The sequence below is a fragment of the Phyllobates terribilis genome, unplaced genomic scaffold (assembly GCF_046119375.1).
Source record: "Phyllobates terribilis strain yellow unplaced genomic scaffold, ASM4611937v1 Scaffold_1__5_contigs__length_1240528914, whole genome shotgun sequence".
In the NCBI taxonomy this organism is placed as follows: domain Eukaryota; kingdom Metazoa; phylum Chordata; class Amphibia; order Anura; family Dendrobatidae; genus Phyllobates; species Phyllobates terribilis.
The window spans coordinates 553,670,562-553,688,633 of NW_027362761.1; positions in this window are offsets into that span (position 1 = coordinate 553,670,562).

The following is an 18,072-nucleotide window of genomic DNA, read 5'->3' on the forward strand; positions in this document are numbered from 1 at the left end:
CTCCTGTTCTTCCTCCTCCTCTTCCTCCTCTCCCTCATTGTCCCCCAATGCACATTGGGATGAGATGAGGCTGGGCTGTGTGTAATCGCCCGCTATGGATTATTGATCCATCTCATCATACTCTGGCTGCAATGCCTCCTCTTTAATTCTCTGCAGAGAGCATTGCAAAAGACAGACAAGTGGGATGCTGATGCTAATAATGGTGTTATCGCCACTCACCATCTTGGTGGACTCCTCAAAGTTTGTCAGGACGGTACATATGTCAGACTTCCAGGTCCACTCCTGAGGTCTTATGTGTGGAGTCAGACCTGAATATCGACGGCCTTGATGCAGCTGGTACTCCACAACTGCTCTCTTCTGCTCACAAATCCTTTGCAACATGTGGAGGGTAGAGTTCCAACAAGTTGGGACATCACACACTAGTCGGTGTGCTGGAAGCTGCAAACGCTGCTGCAACACAGCAAGGGCGGCGGAAGCTGTAGCCGACTTCCGAAAATGAGTTGACAGGCGGCATACTTTGACGAGCAGATCTGGCAACTCCGGGTACGATTTAAGAAACCGCTGAACCACGAGGTTAAGCACATGAGCCAGGCATGGTACGTGTGTGATCTCGCCTCGCCTCAGAGCCGCCACCATTTTACGGCCATTGTCACACACGACCATGCCTGGATGTAGGTTCAGCGGTCTCAGCCACAGATGTGCCTGCTCTTTCACAGCTGTCCACAATTCACAAGCAGTGTGAGGTTTATCACCTAAGCTTATGAGTTTCAGCACAGCCTGTTGCCGCTTGGATGAGGCAGTACTGCAGTGCTTCCAGCTTGTAACTGATGTGGTGATATCTGAGATGGAGGCTGAACATGAGAAGGAGGAGGAGGATAATGCGCAGGAGCTGTAGACTGTGGGGGCAACACTGACTGACATAGGGCCCGCAATCCTCGGTGTGGGGAGGATGTGTTCAGTCCCAAGGTCCGACTGGGTCCCAACTTCCACTGTGTTTACCCAGTGTGCCGTCAGGGAGATGTACCGTCCCTGGCCACAAGCACTTGTCCATGTGTCCGTTGTCAGGTGGACTCTCCCAGTAACTGCATTGTTGAGGGCACGGCAAATGTTTTGGGACACATGCTTGTGTAGTGAGGGGATGGCACACAGGGCAAAATAGTGTCGGCTGGGGACCGAGTACAGAGGGACGGCCACCGCCATAAGGTTGCGGAAGGATTCCGTCTCCACCAGCCTAAAAGGCAGTATTTCCAACGCAAGCAGTCGTGATATGTGCAAATTTAGGACTGTGGCCTGAGGGGTGTTGGCTGCGAATTTGCGCTTTCATTCAAAGGTCTGGGATATGGACAATTGAACGTTGCGGTGGGACGTGGACGTTGATGCTGACGTTGATGTTGTTTCTTGAGAAACTGCCATAACAAGTGAAGACTGAGAGGAGAGGGCATCTTTGCATGCAGTTTGGACAGGGGATTGCCTTGCACGCACAACAGGGGGTTCTCTTACACGCACAACAGCGGAAGAAGCAGTGGTGACTAGTGTTGAGCCACCCCCGTAGTGTTCGGGTTCGGTTCGGTTCGTCGAACACCGGGATGTTCGAGGAACTGTTCGTCGAACTGTTCGTCGAACACCTTAGAACACCGTCGAACACCGTTAAAACCAATCGCAGGCAAACAAAAACACATAGAAACACATAGAAAACACCTGCAAAGGTGTCCAAAAGCTGACAAACTGCTCAGAAGACACTCTCTTTAAAAAAGCCGGTCGGCAAATTCAGCAGCGGCATACACCGGTACCCGACAATTTAGACAAGGAGGAATAGAGCATCACACATAGATTAGATAGATAGAAACATGTTAGTCACACATATAAGAAGCACAGTGACAGTGTTGGTTACTGCACTTGTCATTTAGTGTAAAGGATTTATTAAAAAAAATATTAGTGTTTTCATGCACCGTCTCTTTAAAAAAGCCGGCCGGCAATTCAGCATCTGTACCCGACAATTTAGAACAGAAAGAATAGAGCTTCACACATAGATTAGATAGATAGAAACATGTCAGTCACATATATAATAAGTACAGTGATAGTGTTGCTTACTGTACTTGTCATTTAGTGTAAAGGATTTATTTAAAAAAATAATAGTGTTTTCATGCACTGTCTCTTTAAAAAAGCCGGCCGGCAATTCAGCAGCGGTACCCGACAATTTAGAACAGAAAGATAGAGCATCACACATAGATTAGACAGATAGAAACATGTCAGTCACATATATATGAAGTACAGTGATAGTGTTGGTTACTGTACTTGTCATTTAGTATTAAAATAAAGGATTTATTATTAAAAAAATTGGCGTGGGGTTCCCCTTAATTTTAGGCTCTAGCGGAGGTTAAGCAGACGGCTGGGGCAGATGTTTGAAGCCTGGGAAGGGGGTAATACCCACGGAGCTTCCCAGGCTACTAATATCAGCCCCCAGCTGAATACATAGCCTTTACTAGCTATTAAAATGGGGGACCCCCCAAAAAAATGACGTGGGGTCCCCCCTAATTTAATAGCTAGCAAAGGCTAGGCAGACAGCTGGGGGCTGATATTAATAGCCCAGGAAGGGAGCCATGAATATTGGCCCCCTCCCAGGCTAGAAACACCAGCCGTCAGCCGCCCCAGAAATGGCGCATTCATAGGATGCGCCAATTCTGGCACTTAGCCTCGCTCTTCCACGCTGCCCTGGTGCGGTGGCAGGGGGTAATAGGGTTGGGGTTGATGTCAGCTTATAATGCCAGCTGACATCAAGCCCAGGTTAGTAATGGAGAGGCGTCTATAAGACACCCCCATTACTAACCCCATAGTCAAAGTTAAAAAAAACACAAACACCCAGAATAAAGTCCTTTAATTGAAATAAAGACACAATCCTTTATTGTTCTAAATTAAACCATACTTACCATCACGCCCATTCCAGCTGAAGCCAACGATCTCCTGCAATAAAAGAAAAATAATAAAGCAACCTCATCCTTACCTTTCCATGGTTCCCACGACAGCTTCAGCTCTGCTACATCGAGATGACAGGCTGGACCGCAGCAGAACGCTGCCATCCAGCCTGTCATCCCGCAGACACTGAGAAGCGCAGGCTTGCTTGCGCTGCTCAGCGTCTCTCTGTGACGACATCCAGATGAGCCGAGTTCATGTCCAATGAACTCGGCTCACCTCATGCACGTCACTGACAGCGTGGGAAAATTCTCACGCTGAAGCGCTGATTGCAGGAGAATTTTCCCACGCTGTCAGTGACGTGCAGGAGGTGAGCTGAGTTCATTGGACATGAGCTCACCTCATGCACATCACTGACAGCGTGGGAGAATTCTCCTGCACTCAGCACTTCAGCGTGAGAATTTTCCCACGCTGTCAGTGACGTGCATGAGGTGAGCCGAGTTCATTGGACATGACCTCGGCTCATCTGGATGCCGTCACAGCGAGACAGTGAGGAACGCAAGCATGCCTGCGCTTCTCAGTGTCTGCGGGATGACAGACTGGATGGCAGCGTTCTGCTGCGGTCCAGCCAGTCATCTCGATGTAGCAGAGCTGAAGCTGTCGTGGGAACCATGGAAAGGTAAGGATGAGGTTGCTTTATTATTTTTCTTTTATTGCAGGAGATCGTTGGCTTCAGCTGGAATGGGCGTGACGGTAAGTATGGTTTAATTTAGAACAATAAAAGATTGTGTCTTTATTTCAATTAAAGGACTTTTTTCTGGGTGTTTGTGTTTTTTTTAACTTTGACTATGGGGTTAGTAATGGGGGTGTCTTATAGACGCCTCTCCATTACTAACCTGGGCTTGATGTCAGCTGGCATTATAAGCTGACATCAACCCCAACCCTATTACCCCCTGCCACCGCACCAGGGCAGCGTGGAAGAGCGAGGCTAAGTGCCAGAATTGGCGCATCCTATGAATGCGCCATTTCTGGGGCGGCTGACGGCTGGTGTTTCTAGCCTGGGAGGGGGCCAATATTCATGGCTCCCTTCCTGGGCTATTAATATCAGCCCCCAGCTGTCTGCCTAGCCTTTGCTAGCTATTAAATTAGGGGGGACCCCACGTCATTTTTTTTGGGGGGTCCCCCATTTTAATAGCAAGTAAAGGCTATGTATTCAGCTGGGGGCTGATATTAGTAGCCTGGGAAGCTCCGTGGGTATTACCCCCTTCCCAGGCTTCAAACATCTGCCCCAGCCGTCTGCTTAACCTCCGCTAGAGCCTAAAATTAAGGGGAACCCCACGCCAATTTTTTTAATAATAAATCCTTTATTTTAATACTAAATGACAAGTACAGTAACCAACACTATCACTGTACTTCATATATATGTGACTGACATGTTTCTATCTATCTAATCTATGTGTGAAGCTCTATTCTGTCTGTTATAAATTGTCGGGTACCGCTGCTGAATTGCCGGCCGGCTTTTTTAAAGAGACGGTGCATGAAAACACTATTATTTTTTTTGATAAATCCTTTACGCTAAATGACAAGTACAGTAAGCAACACTGTCACTGTACTTCGTATATATGTGGCTGACATGTTTCTATCTATCTAATCTATGTATGATGCTCTATTCTGTCTGTTATAAATTGTCGGGTACCGCTGCTGAATTGCCGGCCGGCTTTTTTAAAGAGACAGTGCATGAAAACACTATTATTTTTTTAAATAAATCCTTTACACTAAATGACAAGTACAGTAATCAACACTGTCACTGCACTTCTTATATATGTGACTGACATGTTTCTATCTATCTAATCTATGTGTGATTCTCTATTCCTTCTATTCTAAATTGTCGGGTACAGATGCTGAATTGCCGGCCGGCTTTTTTAAAGAGACGGTGCATGAAAACACTATTATTTTTTTTGATAAATCCTTTACGCTAAATGACAAGTACAGTAAGCAGCACTTTCACTGTACTTCGTATATATGTGGCTGACATGTTTATATCTATCTAATCTATGTGTGATGCTCTATTCTTTCGGTTCTAAATTGTCGGGTACAGGTGTATGCCGCTGCTGAATTGCCGGCTTTTCATGTTTCACTGTGAGCACTGTTCCCATCGATTTGAGCAATCACTGTAATGCCACAAACACCATGGCTGTGGCATTACAGTGAGTGGCAGACAATCCCTGCATGATTGGTGCTCTAAATAGTGCCAGACATGCAGGACACGCTTTTGGTGCACGAACAGTTATCGAACATAACCTCGAACAGCCGAATTTTTTGCAAATCGTTCGGGTTCGTCGAACAACTCGAACACCGCCCAAAACAGCTCGAATTTGAGATTGGCGAACAGTTCAAGTCGAACACCGCTCATCTCTAGTGGTGACACCCACTGACACTGGTTGTGGACCCTGGCGTTCTCCCCACAAAGTCGGGTGCTTTGCTGACATGTGCCTGATCATGCTGGTGGTGGTCAGGCTGGTAGGTTTGTCACCTCTGCTGATGCTGGCCTGGCAGGTGGTACAAATGGCCTTTTTGGGGTTATCAGCAGAGTCTTTAAAAAAATTCCAGACTCTGGAAGACCTACCGGTTGTACTGGCAGCGTCCCTCGTGTTGGTGTTACAGGGAGCAGTTGCCCGCCTTCTGTCTATGGCCACCACACTGCTTCTTCCTGCCTGTTGGGGTAATCTGCCTCCCTCCCCCTGTGTGCTGCTGGCCTCGCTCTGCGTGTCCTCCTGCCACGTTGGGTCAGTTACTACATCATCCACCACCTCCTCTTCTTCCACTTCCGCACCACGGTCCTCCTCCTCACTTCCTGGCAATTGTGTCTCGTCATTGTTCACCTCTTGTGACAAATTGCCAGCGTCGCCTTCCTGTGGCCGTGGCTGTTCAAATATTTGCCCATCACTACATGTGATCTCCTCTTCCACCACTTCAAGTGGAGCAGGCGAGGGGCCCAAATATGGAAATGGACCAGTGAACAGCTCTTCAGAGTGCCCAACTGTGAGATCAGTTGCTGTCTGACGACACTCGGCATGGTGGGAGGAAGGAGCATCAGGGTGAGGAGGAGTATGTGGACGAGACTCATGGCTACTAAGACTTGACCATGTGGAAGACAGACCGGAGGTGGTGGTGCCCAGGTGGCTGGAAGTATTATCTGCTATCCAATTATTAACCTGTTCACACTGATCAGTTCGCAATAGTGGTGTTGTTGTGTGCTTCCCTAGTAATTCGGTCAAGAACTGGGAGCGAGAAGATATAGCTGTTGGTTGTTGCACATTTTCACCTTGGCCTCGGCCCCGTCCACTGCACGCACCATCACCAGAATGTCCAGTTCCACGTCCCTTGCCATGCGCCTTGCCCATTGTAAATGAAGTAAAATAGTTTACACTCGCACTATCAATGGCAAAAGGGTAATAAAAAGGAGATTAGAACCGTGGAAGAGGAAAACCACAGTTCTAGTTCTCTGGCCTACACCAGAATCATTTAAACAGATATATTTGTGTCTGAACAGTCAGCAAGACACTTAAACTGTTTTTTTTTTATGTAAAAAAGGCAAAAAGGTGGATTACACCCAGATTTGAACCGTGGAAGAGGAAAACCACAGTTCTAATTTCCTGTCGTATACCAGACTTTTTTAAATAGATATATTTGTGTCTGAACAGTCAGCGAGACACTCAAACTGTTTTTTTTATGGAAAAAAGGCAAAAAAGGGGATAATACAGAGATCTGAACCATGGAACTGCAAAACCACAGTACTAGTTATCTGGCCGAAACCAGACTCTTTTAATCAGATATATTTGTGTCTGAACACTCACAGACACACTCAATTTTTTTTTTTGGGGGGGGGGGTGGATACCAAAAGGTTAATAAGATGGGTATTTGTACAGTCTGGCTGAGGGAAAAAAAAGGGGGATTTAGATAAAAAAAAAAGTATTTTTCCTGGCCCCTGAGACCTGGGGCTAAGTCTAGCAATTTGAGCAGCAGCAGCACACAGGACTATAATGCAGTGTTTGTTGGTATAACCACTGCGTCTCCTATACAGACTGCCTGCCAGATATCTGGGATGGATATTAGTCCTCAGAAGGACTGTTTATTTGATTTTGCAGGCTTTAGAGACCCTACACTATCTATTTCGCAGTATAAATCTCTCCCTAGCTCAGCAGCACTCTCCCTACACTGTCTGATCCAGAGCGACTGTGTCCAAGGTGGCGGCGCCAGGTTTTAAATACTCGAGGTGACGCTGTGCGGCCAGCCAATCAATGTAATGCCCACAACCAACATGGCTGCGGCATTACAGTGACTGGCTGGCAATCCCTGCATGTTCATTAGCACTGTAAAGAGAGCCAAACATGCAGGGCGGAGACCCGAGCTCCTGCCCGAGTAACCCGAAAATGCTCGGTGCTCGCCAAACATCCCGAGTAGTGAGATGCTCGGGCGAGTACCGAGAAGTGTCGAGCATTCTCGCTCAACACTAATAACTACTATTATACTGCTCCTATGTACAAGGATATAACTAATATAATACTGTCTGATATGTACAAGAATATAATTACTATAATACTACCCCTATCTACATGGATATAACTATTATAATACTGCTCCTATGTACAAGAATATAACTACTATAATACTGCCTCAAGTGCAAGGATATAACTACTATAATACTGCCTCCTATGTACAACAATATAACTATTATACTGCTCCTATGTACAAGTATATAACTAGTATACTACTGCTCATATGTACAAGAATAGATCTACTCTAATACTGCCCCCTATGTATAAGAATATTGCTACTATAATACTGCCTCTTATGTACAAGAATATAACTACTATAATACTGCCCCTATGTCCAAGAATATAAGTGCTATGATACTGCTCCTGTGTAAAAGAATATAACTACTATAATACTGCTCCTATGTACAATAAAAGTAATAAAAGGGCCAGAAATAAGAGGAAACCAATATGGTTGAACAAGAACGTAAAAGGGGCGTTAAATAGCAAAAAAGAGGCATTCAAGAGATTAAAACAGGAAAACAGTAAGGAGGCACTAATGTGTTACAAGGAAAAAACGAGAACCTGTAAAAAACAAATAAAAATAGCGAAGGAGGAAACAGAGAGACGTATTGCTAGGGAAAGTAGATCAAATCCCAAACTGTTCTTTACATATATAAATAGTAAAAGGATTAAATCGGATAATATTGGACCGATAAAAAGTGAGGAAGGCAAAATCATAGAGAAAGATGAGGATAAAGCTAATCTATTAAATAATTTTTTTTCGACAACTTTCACAAAGGAAATCGAACTAACAGGAGAAATGAGAAGTGACAAGCTTAATCATCCACTAAGTATGACAAATCTAACCCAAGCTGGGGTACAGAAACGCCTCAGTAACATTAAAATAAACAAATCACCAGGACCTGATGGCATACACCCACGGGTACTAAGGGAACTAAGTAATGTGATAGACAGACCGTTATATCTTATATTTAAGGACTCTGTTGAGACTGGGTCTGTGCCACTTGATTGGCGACAGGCGAATGTAGTGCCAATATTCAAAAAGGGAGCGAAAAGTGACGCCGGAAACTATCGGCCGGTGAGTCTGACGTCCGTTGTGGGCAAAATTTTTGAAAGCTTCATTAAAGAGGCAATTACGGAGCATCTTGATGCTAATAATCTTTTAATCCCGAACCAACATGGATTCATGAGGAATCGCTCCTGCCAAACAAACCTGATTGACTTCTACGAGGAGGTTAGCTCTCGAGTAGATCAGGGGGAACCAGTGGATGTCGTGTATCTCGACTTCTCAAAAGCGTTCGATAGCATGCCATATAATAGGTTGGTATACAAAATGAGAATGATGGGGCTGGGGAAAAATGTCTGCAAGTGGGTAGCTAACTGGCTAAAGGATAGAAGGCAGAGGGTGGTTATAAATGGAATATACTCAGATTGGGTAAGCGTCACTAGTGGGGTACCACAGGGGTCTGTACTAGGCCCAATGTTATTTAATATCTTTATTAACGACATAGTCAATGGGATAAATAGTAAAATATCAATATTTGCAGATGACACAAAGTTATGTAAAACACAAAGAGGACAGTGCAGACCTATAGAGGGATTTGGATAAGCTGGGTAGGTGGAGCATTAAATGGCAAATGAGGTTTAACGAGGAGAAATGTAAGGTCATACATATGGGAAGGAAAAATGGAAGTCACCAGTACTCACTGAATGGGAAATCATTGGGGAATTCAGAGATGGAGAAGGACTTGGGCATCTTGATTGATAGCAAACTAAATTGGAGTGCCCAAAGTCAGGCCGCTGCTGTAAGGGCAAACAGGGTAATGGGATGTATCAGAAGAGGTATAGCTGCAAAGCACTGGTCAGACCACACTTGGAATACTGTGCTCAGTTATGGGCCCCAATATATAGAAAGGATATAAATGAGCTTGAAAAGGTACAAAGGAGGGCAACAAAATTAATAAAGGGAATGGAGGGACTGTAATACCCAGAGAGGTTGGCAAAACTAGGACTATTCAGCCTGGAAAAGAGAAGGTTGAGGGGGGACATAATAAATGTGTACAAATATGTTAGGGGACAGTATAGAGATCTTGCCCGGGATTTGTTCAAAAGGAGGGATATTACAGTAACAAGAGGGCATTCACTAAGACTGGAAGAGAAAAGGTTTCAGCACCAGAATAGGAAGGGGTTCTTTACGGTAAGAGCAGAGAGAATATGGAATTCACTGAGTGAGGAGACGGTAATGTCGGATTCACTACACCAGTTCAAGCGGGGACTGGATGCATTTCTAGATACCAGGCAGATTTCAGCATATACTTAAGAATAAAATAAAATAGTAGGTTGATACAGGGATTTATTCTGACTGCTGGTTTCAGAGTCAGGAGGGAATTTTTCCTCAGGTGAAGATTGGCCAAATCATTTGGGGTTTTTGCCCTCCTCTGGATCAACTTTAGCAATTACAGAACTAACAGGTCGAACTTGATGGACGCAAGTCTTTATTCGGCTGTACAAACTATGTTACTATGTTACAAGAATATAACTAATATAATAATGTTCCCTATGTACAAGAATATAATATCTACTGTACATATTGATACATTGTGACTGATATGAAGAATTGTTGCTGTTTTGGGGTCATATTGACTTTTAGGCCATGTTCACAGTAGGCATTTTTTCAGCATTTATTTTTATGTGCTTTTTTGTGCTAATTTTTAGGTGCATTTTACAGTACCAGAAAAGTCTATGAAATTTCAGAAATCTCATGCACACACATTGGTTTTTGTGTCACCAGTATTTTGTCCTTTGCATGTGTGGCGCCCCTGCGGTTCCAGTCGCCGCAGAGGTACTGCATCTCAGCCATAGGTGTGGTACCCCCTTCTCGGGTAAGGAGGGAGATCTACCCGGGACCCACACACCCACATCCAACACCACATCACTCCAGTAGGGAAGGGCGAGATTACTCCAGAGGGAGAGCACAGTCCCTGTCTGGAGGAGGGAACTAGGTAGAGGAGGTGGGTGGAGGAAGTAGATTAGAGGAGCACTGAAGGAAGGACTGAAGGTATAGGGGACCACGTAGAGTGACAGTTGGTGATGTGGGTCACATGACAGGTAGTATAAAAGGAAAGGTAGAAAGATCTAGAAGGGTCCGAGGAGCAAGAGCGCAGTGAGTGAGGACCGTTGAGGAGTAGGGTTCAGTCAGAGGGGCCCAGTAAGAGAAATAACAAGAGGAGCGAGGGAGTCAGAGAAGGGCTCCAGAGACAGAGAAGGGATCTTAGGGGCACGGGAAGTGCAGAATCCACCCTTGCGCCCGAGTTCACGCCGACCATGAAGGGATAAGGTTGCAGTAGGGGACAGGCCCCAGACTAGCGGAGGACTGCCAGACTCAGCTAGCAAACTGGAGGCTGCGGTATCTTTAAGTGCTGTAGCCAAAACCACACACATTCGCTGAAAAGGTGGCCATATAGGACCAAGGGGACAGAGAAGACATCACCCGACAAGGCCAGCGGCCACTGGCTCGGGACACTGTGTGTGAGGCACAGGGCAGGAGGGCGATAGCCAGCGCAGAGATATGACCCAGGAAGGTACACAAGAAGGAGGTCCTGATCTAGTGCACCCAAGTTATCCGAGAGTTGGGTGGATCACTTCCCCAGAGGACACAGGACTCGGTGGGCTTTAATAACATGGCTACCAGTTGTAACCAGCAGCACCGTAAGAACTGTGAGTAAAAACTTGAAGACTGCACCCCGCTGTGTCCTTGACCTAATTGCTGCATCACCTGCCTGGCACTACACCAACAACATCTAAGATCACTTATTTAACTGCCCTGGGGCTTAGCTTTACCCGTGGAGAGCTGAACAATCTCTGCTGCCTCACCAATGGCCCCAGTGGATCTGAACAGCAGCGGCAGCCACCTACCACCGCGTGCAGAATTATTAGGCAAATGAGTATTTTGATTACTTTGATACTTTTTATACATGATGTTCTACTCCAAGCTGCTTAGACTTGAGAGCCAACTACCAATTAAGTAAATCTGGTGATGTGCATCTCTGTAATGAGGAGGGGTGTTGACTAATGACATCAACACCCTATATAAGGTGTGCTTAATTATTAGGCAACTTCCTTCCCTTTGGCAAAATGGGTCAGAAGAGAGATTTGACGGGCTCTGAAAAGTCCAAAATTGTGAGATGTCTTGCAGAGGGATGCAGCAGTCTTGAAATTTCCAAACTTTTGAAGCGTGATCACCGAACAATCAAGCATTTCATGGCAATTAGCCAACAGGGTCACAAGAAGCGTGTTGGCCAAAAAAATAACTGCTCATGAATTGAGGAAAATCAAGCGTGAAGCTGCCAAGATGCCATTCGCCACCAGTTTTACCATATTTCAGAGCTGCAACTTTACAGGAGTATCAAATAGCACAAGGTGTGAGATACTCAGGGACATGGCTAAGGTAAGGAAGGCTGAAAAACGACCACCTTTGAACAAGAAACAGAATATAAAACGTCAAGAATGGGCCAAGAAATATCTTAAGACTGATTTTTCAAAGGTTTTATCGACTGATGAAATGAGAGTGACTCTTGATGGGCCAGATGGAAGGGCCAGAGCCTGTATCAATAAAGGGCAGAGAGCTCCACTCCAACTCAGACTCCAGCAACGTGGAGGTGGGGTACTGGTATGGGCTGGTATCATCAAAGATGAACTTGTGGGACCTTTTAGGGTTGAGGATGGAGTGAAGCTCAACTCCCAGACCTACTGGCAGTTTCTGGAAGACAACTTCTTCAAGCAGTGGTACAGGAAGAAGTTGGTATCGTTCAAGAAAAACATGATTTTCATGCAGGACAATGCTCCATCACATGCATCCAACTACCACACAAAGTGGCTGGCCAGTAAAGGTCTAAAAGAAGAAAAAATAATGACATGGCCCCCTTGTTCACCTGATCTGAACCTCATAGAGAACCTGTGGTCCATCATAAAATGTGAGATCTACAGGGAGGGAAAACAGTACACCTCTCGGAACAGTGTCTGGGAGGCTGTGGTGGCTGCTGCACGCAATGTTGATCGAAAACAGATCAAGCAACTGACAGAATCTATGGATGGAAGGCTGTTGAGTGTCATCATAAAGAAAGGTGGCTATATTGATCACTAATTTTTTTTGCTTTTGTTTTTGCATGTCAGAAATGTTTATTTCTAAATTTTGTGCACTGATATTGGTTTACCTGGTGAAAATAAACAAGTGAGATGGGATTATATTTGGTTTTTATTAGGTTGCCTAATAGTTCTGCACAGTAATAGTTACCTGCAAAAACAGATATCCTCCTAAGATAGCCAAATCTAAAAAAAAAACACTCCAACTTCAAAAACTTTTAAGCTTGGATATTTAAGATTCTTTTGGGTTGATTGAGAACATAGTTGTTGATCAATAATAAAAATAATCCTCTAAAATACAACTAATAATTCTGCACACAGTGTATAGCCGTATACGGGTGGCGTCACAAAACCTTATCCCCAAAACTTTATTCCCCTCTGTTCTTTATTTATTGACCACCCTGGGCCACAGACCGGGTCACGCCACCGTGACTACCCCAATAGAACCGACCGGCCTAGCTTCCGAGTACCCCACGGCCCCAGTGGGCACGTCAAATGTTGTTTTGCACAATAGAGCATGTCACTTCTTTCAGCATTTTTTCTTTTTTTACTGCGTTTTTCACCCATTGATAGCGGGTGGGTGGTGAAAAAACACCTAGTGTGAACAAAGCTATCAGGTTTTGCTGCATTTTTAATGAAAAAAGCAAGTAGAGCAGTATGTGAAACTCATTTATTTTTGTGATTTTCCCATCTTGTCTTGGTCACCTGAGATGACAGTTTGGATTAGGACAGTTTAATTAAATTAGTGATGTGTAAAATGTAAACATTGGCTGACCTAGGTGTGAGATTGACCAATACCTGTGGCCCACAGAGGTGAGAAATTGACCAATCCCTGAGCAACTCAATGGCCGACCATAGTGTGAAAATAAATAGTTTCCTACAAGCTCAATGCACTTCCAGTGTCTTAAGTAAACTATTCCTGAACAACTCGCCTCCCCCCCAATGTTACATTTGAAATACTGGTTAATATGGTTTCACATATGTCTTGCATTGGTGACCTGTGTTCATGCTTCTGTGGTGGAAGCAAAGCTGATCTTTGGGATTCTGAAAAATGCAACAAAAATGCATCAAAACACAAACCAAAACCTGCGTTTTTACTTTTTTACTGCCGAGAGATCAGGCTTTGCTGCAGAAAAAAAACACTAAAAAAATCCCTAGTGCGAACATACTCTTACATGGTGCATTGTGACTGGCATAAATGGTAGTGACTGTTGTACAGGCTTTGTGTCTCTTAAGAAGTCATTAAGGAAAATATGTTACTGTCAGGAAATACAGTAGTTGGTGTAAAACTGAAGAGAGCAACAAACTTATAAGTTGACTATATTGCAGTTCATTGTGAATTGTCAATGCGGAATTTTCTTGTGAGGCAATGTCCTCCAATAGCTCTACAATTTTGCCAAGCAATATAGGACCTCTGGTGAGAGCTAAATTCAAACTAAAATATTTTTGGCATTGTTGTATCAAGTAGCAATCTGTCAGTCAATGTGGAAATTATTTTTTCGAATAATCTCTGTGAGTGTATTGATTGTTATTCACAAAACTGTTTCCCCACATGTCTCCAGCTGTCAGTTTTACAGCACAAGCTATTAAAACAATTTAGTTTTCGGCCATCACCATCATATTTACACAATGTGGCTAAATCTAATATGAAAAGTACATTTCTATATGGTGGATTTAGTAAACTTATATCCAATAGCCGCAGGCACTGTGATTTCGGCAATGGACCTACCAGTTTTCAGTTACATTGATATTTAACCTGCACTTCCCTTACACCAATTAATACCCTTACCAAAGTCAAGAAGGTATGAACATTAGCTCTCTCCAGAGGAAAGAAACTATTGTTCAAGTGCCACCATTAGGTTCCTAGTGGTCAATGTCCGTGGCACAATGCTGTTGTCTGACAACCTGTCCCTAACACTAGGGGCGCCCTATCTATCCCAGTTTCATAGGTTACCTCAGATGGCGGAGATGCTGGGGGCCACATACCTTTCTGTTCTCCTGAATCAGCCCTTATCTGTCCCCTCCCCACCCAGGGAAGAGGGGAAGAATAGTGTATGTAAATACACCAACCAGACAAACAAGGAAGGATGTATAAGGATAAAATTAAAATACCAAACACACAAAATATTCACTCACAGACAACAGAGAGAAACATCGAAGGGATGAGGAAGGTAAACAAAAATGGCAGAGGATGGAACTATGCACACAACCAAAACACCAAGCAACAGTCACAGAAAAACTCTCCTTAAACTCCTCTACTGAACACGAAAGGCAGTGGCAATCCAGATAGCCAGAGCAGAGACTATATAGGAAAGGGGAGTGGCTGCACAGCTGAAAACTTCCAAGAAGGAAGCTACAGAGACTCAATGCTGAGCAGATTAACTCCTGCACTACTGAAAGAAACCAGCACTATTTAATAAGAGAAAGAAGTGCTTCTACTCAATGCAGGAGTACGTAAACGAAGACGCTGCATTTTTTGCCTCCTCTCTGTCGCCGTAAACTCGTGACAGTCCAATCCTTCAAGGAGGCTTGCAACATAACATGGCTAGGGATATGTATGGACCTTATAAGAATGTTTATCTCCCCTGGAGAGAGCAAATTTGCATACTTTTTGATGGAGCATTGCTAGGAATACTCCATATTTAGCTAATCTCCTTATAGGGAATCTGTAAGACGATCCACACCCTCCACCACCCTCAAATAATTTGTATGGTCATGTTGCTCTCTGAAAGATAATGTCATCCATACATTTACTTTTGCAATCTGTTGCTCCCTGACAGAAAGATCGCTGTTTCAACTCTTATGCAAATGGGGCTTAAGTGCTCTGAGCCTGATAAGAGCACTTTCCGAGCCTATACCTCCATGATTCTATTCACCACCCAACCCCACTTTCTTCTGCTTTACTGACAGCTCACCAGCTTGATTACACCACTAGTAAGTTTTCAGTTAAGCAGAGGAAGGCGAGAAACAGTTATGAAGGCAGAGGCCTGAGAAGTGCTCTGATCAAGCTCAGAGCTTTTAAGCCTCCCTCCTGTTTTTAATTGACACACCCTTGCATGGGAGTTAAATACTGTCAGTTTGCTGGAGGAGATCGCTGGTGATATTCACATGTTCCCTTGTGAAGGCTTGGAGCTATAGCAGTCTGCTTATCTCCTTTCTAGTGTGCTTGGAGGATGTTTGGTGTTATCTCTGTGGAGTCTGCTCAAGGCTCCCCCTTTGTTTTTCTCCCTTGTTGTCTTTAGTTTATAGTGGGGACTGACCAGTGCTTATCCCCCCCTCCCTATTCAGGGCCAAGCTCTACGGATATACAGGGATTAGGTTTTCTGCTCGGCGATTGGTGTGTAACAAATATAGGGACTGTAGGGGAAGCAGAGTGTTATTAGATCTGCCTAGGGGTCTCCACTCTTCCTTTCCCTAGTGTCTTGGCTTCCTCCCCCTCCTCCCTTCATGTTGCACTTAGTCTTTCCCACACTGTGCATGACAAAGTTAGTGCTAAGCATTTGATAATGATATAGACACAGTAATTATCACAAACTACTAACTTCTATTTTTTAAAAGAATTTTCATATTGCTGCATTTTTTCTACACCTGCCATATACATACAATTCATATGTATTCTTTTTGCTTTTTTATCTATTTATTTTTCCTAATTATTATGCCCCTCATAGTATCATAATATAATTCTGCGTAATGTCAAAAATTTTAAATGTACATAGGGGATATCTGCTATTTTTCACTATTTTTGTTGCATATATTTCCTACTATACCAAGCAAATACGTTATTTTTTTTCTTTTTCTGAAAAAGCATGTCCCGAAGACATCATAAAAGTCTTCTAGGAAATATAAAGCTTTATAAGTTTTTTTTACAGTGCAGGTTTGAACTGAAATTAGCACATCTATAAAGCAAACGGTTCCAGGGGAAATGTTCCAATGTTGTGACATTAGTCACAGGCGCAGCTTAGGCAACACATGGTCTAGTCAAAGGTTGGCAAGGTTTGTTCCCTCTGTCATTGTCCTCCTAACCAAAAATTAAGTCTTTGCCTCCAAATTATAAATACAACTTTCCATGTGATTACATTTACAATTTAACTTTTCTTAATTATACAATAGTGAAATATTCATGAATACAATGAGATACTGCAGCCCAAAATGCAATTGATTAAACAAGAAAATGGTGACAGCTCCAGAATTAAGGACCATGCATGAAGAACACAGGTGGGAGCTGACCGTGGTGCTGAATGAGATGCCTGTTGCCGACTGTAGCAGCTGGTGGGTCTTCTGCCTTCTCTTTATGCCAAAATGTAGATCTGCTATACACAGAATAAATGAATGGTTTCATGAATGATGAAAAGTGAAGATCAGATTAAGTCTGAGCTTAGTCAAGGTCAGACCAACTAATGTGAATATGAAGAAAACAGTATATCTTCAACATGTAGAATATAGAATTTTTATCAGTATTAAAGGGAATTTGTCAGCAACTTTTTGCTGCCTTAGCTGAGAGCAGCATACTATAGGATCAGAGACCCTGATTTCAGCGATGTGTCACTTACTGCAGTTTGGATAAAATCACTGTTTTATCTGTTGAAGATCAACCAGTTCTCAGAATGTTGAGCTCTGTATAACCCCACCCCTACAATTGATTGGCTGATTTCTGTGTATAGGCAGAAAGCAGCCAATAATTGATGTAGGCAGGCTTGGACTACCTGACAGCAGGTTTTCTAGTCCTCCAGTGATAATCTCCCGCTGATAAAACTGATTTTATCAAATCTATAGCAAGCAACCCAGTAAGTGACACATCATCGGAATCAGGGTCTCTGTCTCCACATTTTGTCACTGTCAGATTAGGAGTTTAAAACCTGATGACAGATTCCCTTTAAGTATTACAAAGATTCCGTAATGAATAGAATTAAGATAATATGTCAAGACTAATCAATGACAACCAGTCAATAAGATGACAAAGAAAATCTGAGATCATTAATAACTCTTTAATGACCAGAGGTTTTTGGGGGACTAATGATAAGAATGTATTGCAGATAATGTATTTTTGGTCCATTGCCACTTGACTTATGATGCCGATTAGTTATAAAATATCTGAAAGCTCTTGTATATTTCATATAGAATATCACATAAAGTAAAAAAGAGAGAAGACACACAGTAGGGTATGTGCACATTGATTTTTTTTTTTGAGACAGTCAAAAATTAAGAGTTTCCTAGTGGAAACTGCTTCAGGAAACTCTCCATCTTTGGGGAGTTTTTAGAGGCGTTTTTCATTTCTTGAAGTGTTTCCTGAAGCAGTTTTGAAGAGTGTTTGAAGCATTTTGGAAGAGGTTTTTTTCCTGAAGTTTTTTCTGCAGTCTTTTGAATGGATAGTGCCTAATTTAGAATAGATTCCATCTGGAATCATTGACATGCACTTTCCGTTCTATCATCAGGCCTTTTTCAAAACCTGACGCGGGAAAAT